The sequence below is a fragment of the Schistocerca serialis genome, chromosome 10, assembly GCF_023864345.2.
Source record: "Schistocerca serialis cubense isolate TAMUIC-IGC-003099 chromosome 10, iqSchSeri2.2, whole genome shotgun sequence".
Taxonomy (NCBI): Eukaryota; Metazoa; Arthropoda; class Insecta; order Orthoptera; family Acrididae; genus Schistocerca; species Schistocerca serialis.
The window spans coordinates 49,305,894-49,318,326 of record NC_064647.1 but is presented as its reverse complement, the minus strand read 5'-3'; positions in this window follow the sequence as shown (position 1 = coordinate 49,318,326).

Below are 12,433 nucleotides of genomic sequence, written 5' to 3'. Positions count from 1 at the left end.
ATTATTTTTTTAAAAAACCTAAAAATCTTTCGGCGTGCGACCACACTTACTTTTCCCCTGCTTTCACACGGCATGTGTTATCGTTAGAGTTCCATTCGAGAAACAGACAGTATACAACTATTTCTGGAGTTGTGGAGTTGGCAGCTTTATTACAAAACACGCTTTGCCTTTGCCTTTTCCTTTTATATCTTTGGTTTTCAAACGTTGTTGTGCTTATAAACACTTCTGTAGTTTGAGTTTTTGCTACTTTGTCATTCTCGAAAGTCATTATCCCTCCAAAAAATGTTTTGATACTGGTACAAAGTTGTAGAATTCCTACGAATATATTCTGGGTTCAGTGTGGGGAAATGACTGGTGGCATGAGTCTGTGGCAGAGGCCACATCTGAAAAGTGGTTTCTTGAGGCAAGTTAAGACACCAGAATAACAAGGAGAAACGAGAAAAGGAAGACACAAATAAGGAACATGTAAACCAAGAAGATTATGCTGCTTGAATGTATTAGAAACAAGAGAGGCATCCCAGTATCAAATATAACTTTGAACAGAATTTCCTGAGAATTGAATTTTCTGTCGTGTTTACTTAGTGCACAAAAATCTGTTTGAGCTAGAGGTTTGAAATTTTTGTGCTGTTTCAGGATACTATTTGGAGTGAAGTACACCACATACACTGACGTACTAGCAACAGGAAGAAAAATATATACTGATTACTTGCAGAAAGTTTTCCTTAATTTTGATTATCAGATTAACTATTTATGGAATAAAACTTCTGACTGAAATGATATGATTGTAGTCTACTGTTCAGGTGGACACGTTGTCAATGTGTACGTAAAGTTTGAAGCATCCAAGTAAGATAGTAATTCAGAGCATGCATTCCAAGTATTGCCCGGCAAATTCAACATGTAATTTACTGTCTGTTACAAAAAACATCGTAATAAATTCAGTATAAGAACTATAGTGATTAATTGTACATCAAAATACTCAGCAAGAAGCACTCCTATTGGCCTAAGAGTTCTCGTATTTCCGTTAGAGCCACGTAAAGTTTAGCATTTTTCCAGGCGTTCACGGGCAGATTACCCTAAAAACATGATTGGCTGGTTTTCTGCGACTACTCTCACCCTCAAGTTTGAAAACACACAACATATTCAGTTCTACACTTCTAGGGGCACTCTATTAATGGTAACTGTAACAAATGATTAAATAATAAATGTGGTGCAAACTTCAAAATTCTCAGGTGTCCATATTAATAAGAATTTAAGCTGAAAATGTACAGTCTGGAACACCTACAGCAACCTTGTTCAGCTGCATTTGCACTTAGAGTCATTGCAAATTTTGGGGAGGGACAAATCTGTAAGCTGATGTAATACGCATGTCTTCATTCAATAATGTTATATGGAATAGTGTTGCGGGGTAACTCCCCTTTAAGAAGGAATGCCTTCGTTGCTCAGAAACCTGCTGTGAGAATTATATGTGCCGCTCATCCTCGACCATGTTGTAGACAACTCTTTAAGGAGTTGGGGACTCTGGCTACGGGTTCGCATCATAATTGTGCTCTCATAAAGTTTGTTGTAAGTAACCCACTACAAAAGGAACAATGATGAAAGTAATTCCAATACCAGAAGAAAAAGTAACATTCATTACTTCACATTAAGGTTGTATTTAGCACAAAAGGGGTAGACAATGCTGTAGCATAAATTTTTGGTCATTAACGCAGTGATGTCTGACAGACAGCAAAGTAAAATTTGAAAACAAACTGAAGAAGCTTCTCCTTGAAAACTCCTTCTATTCCGTAGAAGAATTTTTGTATTGTAATGTGTAAAAGATGGGTAGTAGGAATTATTAACCTACATCTGTAGTATTTGAAACAAAGAAAACTTGCAAATGATCAGCATGTAGCCATATACAGAAATTTATTTGCGATGGAATGTAAAATGACTCGTTCCACATCATTACGATTTATCGTGCCAAATAATCCATGAAATATGTAACTAACCAACTGAAGTGGTTGACGTCATGACTTTATAAAGTCACTTTATGTTACTACAACTACACCTGTCATAAGAAATTTCAGTAACTGTAATCTGATTCGTTTGATTCGCTTCTGTGACAGAAGATGGAGAGATACCCTTCCAGCAAGCATGCCAAAATTCATTTTTTAATTCATTAAATATGAGTAAAGTGTAATTCAGATTTTGTTTTTAATACACTCTACAGGGCCACGGATGGCACCCAAAGGGTTCCAGCTACACTATGTGATCAAAAGTATCCGAACACCTGTCTGAAAATGACTTAAACGTTCGTGGAGCCCTCCATCGGTAATGCTGGAATTCAGTTTGGTGTTGGCCCACCCTTAGCCTTGATGACAGCTTCGACGCTCGCAGGTATTCATTCAGTCAGGTAATGGAGGGTTTCTTGGGGAGTGGCAGCCCATTCTTCACGGAATGCTGCCCTGAGGAGACGTATCGATGTCGGTCGGCGAGGCCTGGCACATCCGAAAAGTGTTCTATAGGTTTCAGGTCAGGACTCTGTACAGGCCACTCCATTACAGGGATGTTACTGTTTTGTAACCACTCCGCCATAGACTGTGCATTATGAATAGGTGCTCGATCGTGTTGAAAGATGCAATCGCCATCCCCGAATTGCTCTTCAACAATGGGGAGCAAGAATGTGCTTAAAACATCAATGTAGGTCTGTGCTGTGATAGTGCCACGCAAAACAACAAGGGGTGCAAGCCCCTCATTGAAAAACACGGCCACACCATACAACACCGCCTCCGCATTTTATTGTTGGCATTACACACGCTGGCAGATGACGTTCATTGGGCATTGGCCATACCCACACCCTGCCATCGGATCGGCACATTGTGTCCCGTGATTCGTCACTCCACACAACGTTTTTCCACTGTTCAATGGTACAATGTTTACGCTCCTTACACCAAGTGAGGCGTCGTTTGACATTTATCGGCATGATGTGTGGATTATGAGCAGCCGCTCGACCATGAAATCCAAGTTTTCTCACCTCCCTCCCAACTGTCATAGTACTGCAGTGGATCCTGATACAGTTTGGGATTCATGTGTGATGGTCTGGATAGATGTCTGCCTATTACACGTCACGATCCTCTTCGACTGTCGGCGGTCTCTGTCAGTCAACAGACGAGGTCGGCCTGTACACTTGTGTGCTGTACGTGTCCCTTCACGTTTCCCTTCACTATCACATCGGAAACGGTGGACCTAAGGATGTTTAGGAGGGGTGGAAATCTCTCGTACAGATGTATGACAAAAGCTCTCTCATGATGTCTAATGACTACTGAGGTCGTTGATATGGAGTACCTGGCAGTAGGTGGCAGCACAATGCACCTAACATGAAGAACGTATGTTTGTGAGGGTATCCGGATACTTTTGATCATATAGTGTATGAAAAGAAATGCCATCCTACGTCACGCCTGGATGAAGGGCCGTATGACAGGCCACAGACTGGTTTCTCGCCGCTGTCGAGGTTGTCTCGAGACCGGCACAGAATTTCACTGACTGGAGTGGAAGTGTTTCTGTGATGAGCCCAGCTTCTAACTAAGACCGGATGACCCGTTTTTCACAGCGGAGCCCCTTTGGTTGTCATCCGCAGCACAGTGGTTCCTCGACTACATTCTAAGTCTCGTTTTGGTACCCTTTTTGGAATTCTGGGCTTACATTTCAGCAACACAATGGCCGCCCGCACAAGGCGATAGTTTCTACTGATTTCTGCGTGATTACCAAATCCTGTCTTGACCAGCAAGGTCTCCAGGTCTCTCCTCAATAGAGAATGGTTGGAACATTTTGGACACGCATTTCACTTTGAGAATCACAATATTCTCATAAATAACTGAAGTTTTATGGGACATATGGTACAGCCAACCAATCGATAATGTCACAGCTGACCAAAAGAATGTACTTGGTTATTCAACTGATGCAGTCTGGGGACGCAATTAAGACTGCAGAGAAATGAGGCTTTTGGTTCCGCTAGGCTCAATGTTAGGTCCACTACTGTTCTGCATATATGCAAACGATCTTCCGTCTAATATACAACAAGCATAATCAGTTGATGTGTTGCAGATGACACTAATATTTTAATCAGTCCAAAGATACATACAAAAACACAAAAAGCGATAAACAAATTTCTTAAAGGTATCATTGACTGATTCTCTGCGAATGGTATCACACTCAGTTTTAGAAAGACACAACATATTCAGTTCAGAGGTACTAGATCAATGATAACTGTAGCACATCGTGGGTGGGAACTTCAAAATCCTTAGGTGTACATACTGATCAGAATTTAAACTGAAAAAAGCACATTTGGGAAATCCTGAAACAACTTAGTTCAGCCACATTTGCACTTGGAATAATTGTAAATTTTGGGAAGTGACATCATTAAGTTGCATAATTTGCATATATTCATTCAATAAAGTCGTAATTAATAATGCTGACAAACGTTCTACGAGACTAACACGTAGCACGCACGCACCATCACCTTGGGCATTGTGACAGGCGCTTCACAGTATATTTAATATTTATTCCCTCACGAAGTTTGTTGTAAGTAATCCATTAAAGTTGCAAAGGAACAATGATGTACAGATTTAAAACACCAGAAGGAAAACTGACAATCATTAGTCCACATTAAGGCTGTCTTTAGCACAAAAAGGGGTGCACAATGCCGCGGCTAAAACTTTTGATCACTTACCCAGTGACACAAAATGTCTGACAGACAACAAAGAAAATTTTGAAAACAAACTGAAAAAGTATCTTCTTGACAATTTCTTCTATTCCGTAGAAGAATTTCTATTATTGTAACCATTACGATTTATCGTGCAAAATGATACAGGGAACACAAACTATCTAAGTGACTGCAATAGATGAGGCGTGACGTCATAAAATGGAGTGAGGAACGACCAACAGATGTTCTAGGAGCACTGCTATGATAAGAAATTTCAGTGACTGACCAATCTCGTAGTTTGATTCGCTGCTGTGACAGAAGATGGCGGAGATATACCCCCTCGGGCCAGCGCCGAAAAATACTTACTTTCATTCATTCATTATTACTAAAGTATAACTCAGATTATGATTGTGACAATAGAGGAAAACATTTCAGTACCAACCTATCACCAAATAGTCAAAACTCTATTTGAGTGTCAATTTATAGAGAGTATTTGAGTTACGAGATAGAGCTGAAGCACATCGTGTGTCTGCAGCTTCTCGACGAATGATTAAGGTTACCAAATCAACCGGTTTGTCCGAATACCACACAGTTTTTAATGATCTGCTTCAAGCAGCCGTAGAAAATGTATAAAATGGAAAGAGCATATGGTCTGACCAAATATATTTACAACAAGAAATGTGAAAAACAAAACTAAAACACTACATAACAGTGGTACGACCAGAATGTTTATATGGATCTGAATGCCTAACGATGAACTATAAGATGGACAAACTAGAGGTACTGGAAAGAAGGATTATTAGAAAAATAATGGGTGCAATGAAAACTGCAGATGGTTGGAAGATAAGAAGTAATGAGGAGATCTAGAAAAATATAGAGAAAATATCTGAAGTAATGGCCAAAGAAAGATTAACCTTTTTTGGACCTTTCTTGCCGAATGGATGGAAGTAGACTAACCAAACAAATACTCCTATATTTCTGGAAGAAGAAATCGACAATAGCATGGATTAGAGAAGTAAGAAATGATCTTGAAAGAAACAACATCAAAGTATCAGAAATAGCGGAAAGAAACCGTTTTAAAAACAAAATACTAAATTTGGAAGGCTTTCAAAGCAGAAGAAATGAAAAATCGGGAACAACATGGACAGAAGAAAGGAAGAGACTTCATGGGGAGAAAATGAGGGAATACTGGAAAAACAGGAAACAACAACAAAGGAAGAAGAGGAACTGAAGTTGTCAACGTGATCCAAGTTGGTCAATACTATTCTAAAAAAAAAATGAAAAAAAAAGACTCTTGGACTCGTATGTCAAGTTGTTGTTCTGTGTAGTTAAATCTTATCTGGTGGACTGAAACTGAGAATAAAGAGGAAGAGATAAAAGCGGGATGACAACACTAGAGTCGGTCGTCGCCAACCTGGTCTTCAGTTTCACTCCTCTGGAGATGCGCCTGTGCGTCTATTCGGCCTTGCTCATGGCGTCCACAGAGCAGTGGTCCGTCGCCGACACTAGTTGCGATTGTAGAGGACGTTTCAAATACGGCTAAAGATAACTCTGAATGCAAATTTAGAAAAAAAATACCTCAGTCAATTTCTATTCCTACGAGAAGGAAAAGCTGTGTATTAGGCATAACGCTTGACGTTCGGGTAAGGCTCAAATAGAAATAAATCTAATTAAGCGCAAGAAAACTGTGGTATCGACCGCTGTTAAATCTCGCCTCCGAGCAGCGGCGCGCTCCAATACGGCGGCCGACAATGCACCGTCGGCCACACTCGCCCGTGAGCGGGCGCGCGCTTCGACGCAAAGCGAATTGCCGCCCAGAATACACGGCGAGCCCAGCCGCCGGCTCCGTCAACTATGGAGCCTTACTTAACGGTGCTCCTGACGTCTACACGCCACTCCTTTGTTATGCCCATCCCGCATGGATCTCCGCTCCCCCTACCTTTTATAAATCCCTCCAAATCCTTGAACGCCATGCTCTCCGCCTCGCCTATCGCATCCGTCTCCCCTCCCCCACGCGGATCCTGTATGATCTCATCCCCTTCCCCCACCTCCTCCTTTTCCTTGAAAGGATACAGGTCCTGTACACCTCCCGTAAAATTCATCCTCCTCACCCGCTCGTATCCCCGATCCTCTCCCATCCCCGCCCGCTGCCGTACCTGTATTCCCACGTCCCGCCCGGTCTCCATCTCTCCACCCTCCTTACCCTCTCCCAAGGTGGCTTCCGCCAGCTCCCTCTCCCTGATGATGTCCTCGTCCCCTCCATCTACCCCTCCTATCAACTTCGACCCTGCCCCGCCCCCCACTTCCGCTGTCCTTTCCTTTCGGCACCCTCCCTCCCTTCTCTTCCCTTCCCATCTTTTTCCTTTTCCCCGTCCCCTCCCTCCCCCCTCTTCCCCCGGGCTTCCTCTCCCCCTCCCTCCCTCCCCCCTCCCTCCCCCGCCCGTGGCATCTCTGCTCTCCCCTCTCGCTCTCCCACTTCCCTTCCTCCTCCTCCTCTCTTGGCAGGTCCCCGGACTCGCACACGCATAGTGAACATTCGCGCGCCGGAGATCATCGCCTTCTGTGTCTCGTGTGTGTGATGTCGTTTGGTGTTTTTTGGTGTCCGCCGTCCCACTACTACGTTCACTTGTGCGATCGGATTCATCAGTGTTCTGTGCGCTGTGCCAACGTGTTTTCAGTGTTGTTATCGTCACGTGTGAACGACTCCGTGTTTTTGTGTCTCTGTGACCTCTCTCTTTTGCCCGTCACTTTGTTCACTATCATTCTCCGTTCTTATACTCTTGTAAAAGCTATGGCTGAAGAGCGGCGTAGTGTGCCGCTGCCAACCTACCTGATTTGTACAGGTTTTAAAATAACAATAAAGTAAAAAAAAAAAGTCTACACGCCACTTCTCGTCGTGCTGTGTCTCTACTCCACTACTCTCCGGCGGACCTGCGCTCTGGACTCAGAATCGGAGTGCTATACTGGAACTTGTACTTCAAAGTGCACTTTGCTTAGTATGTCAACGGAATTGTGATTACCGCCGGAACTCTGCATTTCACTTGCAGTTCCTGGACATTGGTTAACAAACATCAATTTATATAACTTTCCATAAAGTGTTCATCTACAACTTGGCGTTTGGTGACAGAATTATTTGTCTCAGTGTTGTGTCAGTGATATATTTATAGTGTTATTCCTAGTTGACCAAAACAATGCGTGCAGAGCCTGCAGATTTGCGCCCTGCATCCGCCCATGTCAAGTATGTTATACAGAGCTTGTTATTAGTTTCATCCAGATCTTTCTTCTCTGTTTCACATGGTGGGAGTATAGATAATATGGATCGCGTTTAATGCCAAAAAGCACAAAAAAGTAAAGAAGCACAAGGCATGAATCAGTTATTTTTCCCCGCAGATATACAGTGAGAATGATTTGAAGATGGCAGCAGCTGTGGCAGCTCACGCATTTTATACCGTAAAAAGCCGTGACAGTTCTAGCTCGAGGGATTGCACCAGCAGAATGGCTGGAAAGGCTTTCGATGACGGCAGGATTACAGGTAACTTTCCTTGTGTTAGAACGAAATATGAAGCAATAGTCAGCAATGTCTTAACCCCTCAGTGCCTAGATTAAGTAAAATGTCTTAGCTCCTCAGTGCCTAGATCAATTAAAAGTTCAACTGTAAAGACTTCATTTTCTTAGTTTTAGTACTGATGCAAGCAAGTACGGAAATATTAAAATTTTTCCTGTAGTTATTCAGTTTTTTCCTCAGGCCATGGGAGGCATGCCAGGAGGTTTTGAACAGATGGCAAGAATATATTGAATGTCTGTATAAGGGGGATGAAATGCAAAGCGAAATTAAGGTTGAAGAGGAGCAATATGTGCCGGAAGATGGAAAGGGATTTACCATCTTGGAAGCAGAAGTAGAAAAGGCGCTGAAGGAGATGAAGAATAGGAAGGCATGTGGAATACATGATTTGCCAGGAAAACTGTTGAAGCATCTGGGAAACAAGGCAAGAAAAGAAATAGTCTACCTCTGAAACGAGATATATGACAAAGGGGAAAGGCCTGAGGACTTCGCTGCCACAGTTATGATACCAATAGAGATAAAGAGAAACACTAAAAAATGTGAAGAGCACCGGACCACCAGTCTAATTTCTCATGCAGCTAAAGTCTTGCTGAGAGTGCTGAATAGAAGGTTATATGGCAAGCTGGATAGAGGGATCGCAGAGGAACAGTTCGGATTTAGAAGAGGAAAAGGAACAAGAGATGCTATTGGCCTGCTAAGAACTATAGGGGAAAGATATATAGAAAAGGGTAGAGAAATCTTTGCTGTTTTTATAGATTTAGAAAAGGCTTTTGACAGAGTTCAGTGGAACAAGCTGATGGATATCTTGAAGAGGAAAGGAGTAGATAGGAAAGAGAGACGACTGATACAGAATCTACATTTACACCAGAAAGTAAGGATAAGGATTGGATATGAAATGTCAGAAGGAAGCAGCATTGGACGAAGTGTTAGACAAGGTTGTTGCCTTTCCCCACTGTTGTTTAACGTATATCTTGAAAAGTTTAGATGGGAAAAGAGGAATATGTATGGGTGGGAAGAGCATAGAATCTATAAGATTTTCTGATGACACGGTATTAGTGGCAGAAAGTGAGCGGACAGTGAATAACATGCTCAGAGATCTGAATGAAGCTTGTCTGGAATATTGGATGCAAATAAAAACAACAAAAACAAAGAGTATGGTCATCAGTACAAGATGCAGACTGTCCAATATTAAAATAGGACAATCTACCACTAGCCAAGTAAGTGAATTTAAATATCTCGGAAGCACAATAACTGAAGACTTGAGATGTCACCAGGAGGTGAAAACTCGAATTGCCATAGCGAAGGAGGCATTCAACGGAAAGAGGAGACTCTTACATGGCAAATTAGATAAAGGACTAAGGAAAAGGCTTGGCAAATGTTTTGTCTGGAGTGTGGCACTATATGGGGCAGAAACATGGACACTGAGACGAGAGGATGGAAAAAGGTTAGAAGCATTTGAGATGTGGATGTGGAAGAGAATGGAGAGAATAAGCTGGATGGAAAGAGTGAGTAATGAAATATTGGAAAGGGTTGGTGAGAGAAGATGTCTGCTGAAGGTTGTAAGAGAAAGGAAAAAGAACTGGTTGGGACATTCATTGAGAAGGGAGTGCTTGCTAGTAGATGCTTTGGAAGGATTGGTTTGTGGGAGAAGACTGAGAGGAAGAAGGAGATACAAGGTGACAGACGACATAAAGGGAAGAGGAAATTATGCAGACCTGAAGAGGATGGCAGAAGACCGGACAGCCTGGAGAACTACCATGTGAAAACCTGCCTTTAGGCAGATCACTGATGATGATGGGAGGCATGCAGACAAAAGTTTATTAGCGAATGCAAAATCTTCCAAACGGAATGTCAGACACTGTAGTCAGGTGTCTAATGGAAGTGCTTCAACAAAACCCTTGTCACAAATGTGTGTTGCATGCGGCGGTGATAATGCCAATGTCAACTGTCGCGCATTAGAACAATGCGGAGCCAACATTGTGTTGAATAAACTGAAGGAGGAATTGGGGGCTACATTTTAGGAGGTGGCCGTTCATGATATATCATACATAATGCTGGTAGAATTGCTTCAGACATTCTGAAGATGAAAGTTTTTGTCCAGAAAGTATTCTCTCCCTGTGGATTTTACGCTGTGAGTGTACAAAATTTGATTGAATTTCCTAAAACTGAGGCAAAACTTTCTCACAGCAGGGCGCGCTGGCCGAGCGGCTCTAGGAGCTACAGCCGGGAACTGCGCGACTGCTACGGTCGCAGGTTCGAATCCTGCCTCGGGCATGGATGTGTGTGATGTCCTTAGGTTAGTTAGGTTTAAGTCGTTCTAAGTTCTAGGGGACTAATGACCTCAGATGTTAAGTCCCATAGCGCTCAGAGCCATTTGAACCATTTGAACTTTCTCACATGAAAACAATGTGGCCACCACTTAGGACTATGATTTGAAGAATTTTGCAGATATACGAGGCTCTTAATTGTTATTTCGTGTCTGAAAATAATATTTCCATTACAATAATGCTTTTTCTGAAAAGTCCTCTGACGGCAGGATACTTACGGTTCGTTGATAAATAAGGTGAAATAAGACTGTCGTGCAGGTGTGTACTGTCCTAAGCGCCTGAGCGGCGCTGCATCAAGTCTTCAAGAGAGAGCTATAACTAACTTCGTTCTCCCAAAAGTAAAAGATGTCATCTCTGAATGCGACAGTAAGCAGCTTGTTAATTGTTCAGAAAAGATAGGAATGCCTTTTATTGTGTTTGTAGTGATTACATTAGCAAATGGATGGCGTAGCACGATGTATTAATTGCGTTCGATTGGTTAACTCTTAGCAAAGAACTTGATTGGAAAAGTGTGGAAAATGTTGTAGCCTATTTGAGAAATAGAATGTTCTTATGGATGACAGTGAACCGTTTGATGAAATAAATCGCCTAAAACTATTTCTAAGTGAACAGTTCAAATCCGGAACCAGATCAACATTTTTAGAGAAAACTAAATCTGACTGATAGTATCATTTCAGCAACAGTCGTCCTGGAGGTGAGTATTCACAATTTTTGAAAGCTGTGTCATACCTTTTTGCAAACCATACCCACAGCGCAGACGAGCTGTGGTAAGAAGATCTTTCTTATTAAATATGCGTTGAACTCGTGAAAGAAATCGGCTTTGTGTGCAATGCGTAAGGAACCTGTTGGTTGTCAGTTATAATTATAAGGATGTCACTTGTTCTCAGTACTGTAATAACATCAAATGCAAGACAGAGTTACTTAAAAAAGTTCGAGGAATCGATAAATACACTTTTGTGAAAAAGTAAACCATTGCGATTCACACAAAGATTGTTTGTAATACCCTCCGGTTTTTTTCATTTGGAAATATGGTAACCCTAAGAATGACCGACAGTCGAATAGGTCTCAGTGCGCGTCCAAAATTTCGTCGGTACGCGCAAGTCGGATAGCAGAACTTAACAAATGTAATTTGGCTTGTGATCCGTTTATCATACTTTCTAATATGTTTAACGGTATTCAGGAATTAACATTTGTGGATAACGGGGGTGGTTAATGACTTAACGTGTGACTCTGGTAGATCCAAATTCTATCATGATCACTTTCCGGGTTCGCCTGATGCAATGTGCAGAATGATATGTCGATGGCACCCAGGACACTTCTGGACTTATAATTTCAGTAATAGTGGGCCTCAGCACGTTTATTATTTTGCAAGTGCAGCGGACACACGATGTACGTGTTTATTTATTACATCCTCACTATTAGCTACATCTGCAACCACATTCTGCAGGGAATTTTCACAGATACCACTAAATGAACATGCAAAAATAAGCCACAGTACGACACATAGTTCATAAACACCGAGAGGCATGAAATACTGCCCTGCTACGCGTGGCGTTATCATTTACTGCTACCAGCTCTATTCGCAACACATTTCACAGCAGTATCTATGTATACCTGTGAGTGTACCTGCGAAATTATAGCACTGTGCAGTACATAATTCGTGAGATAAGACGTAAAAAAACACTGTGTTACGTAAAACACAAAACTGCAGGGCGGAATGCGCTAGATGTACAGAAGAACAGCTCAGCAGGCAGTCGGGTTGGATAACTAAAGACATACTTCAGCTGATCGATGAAAGGAGAAAGTACAAAAATAATCGGGGTAATTTATGAATACAGAAATAAAGGTCGCTGAGGAATGAAA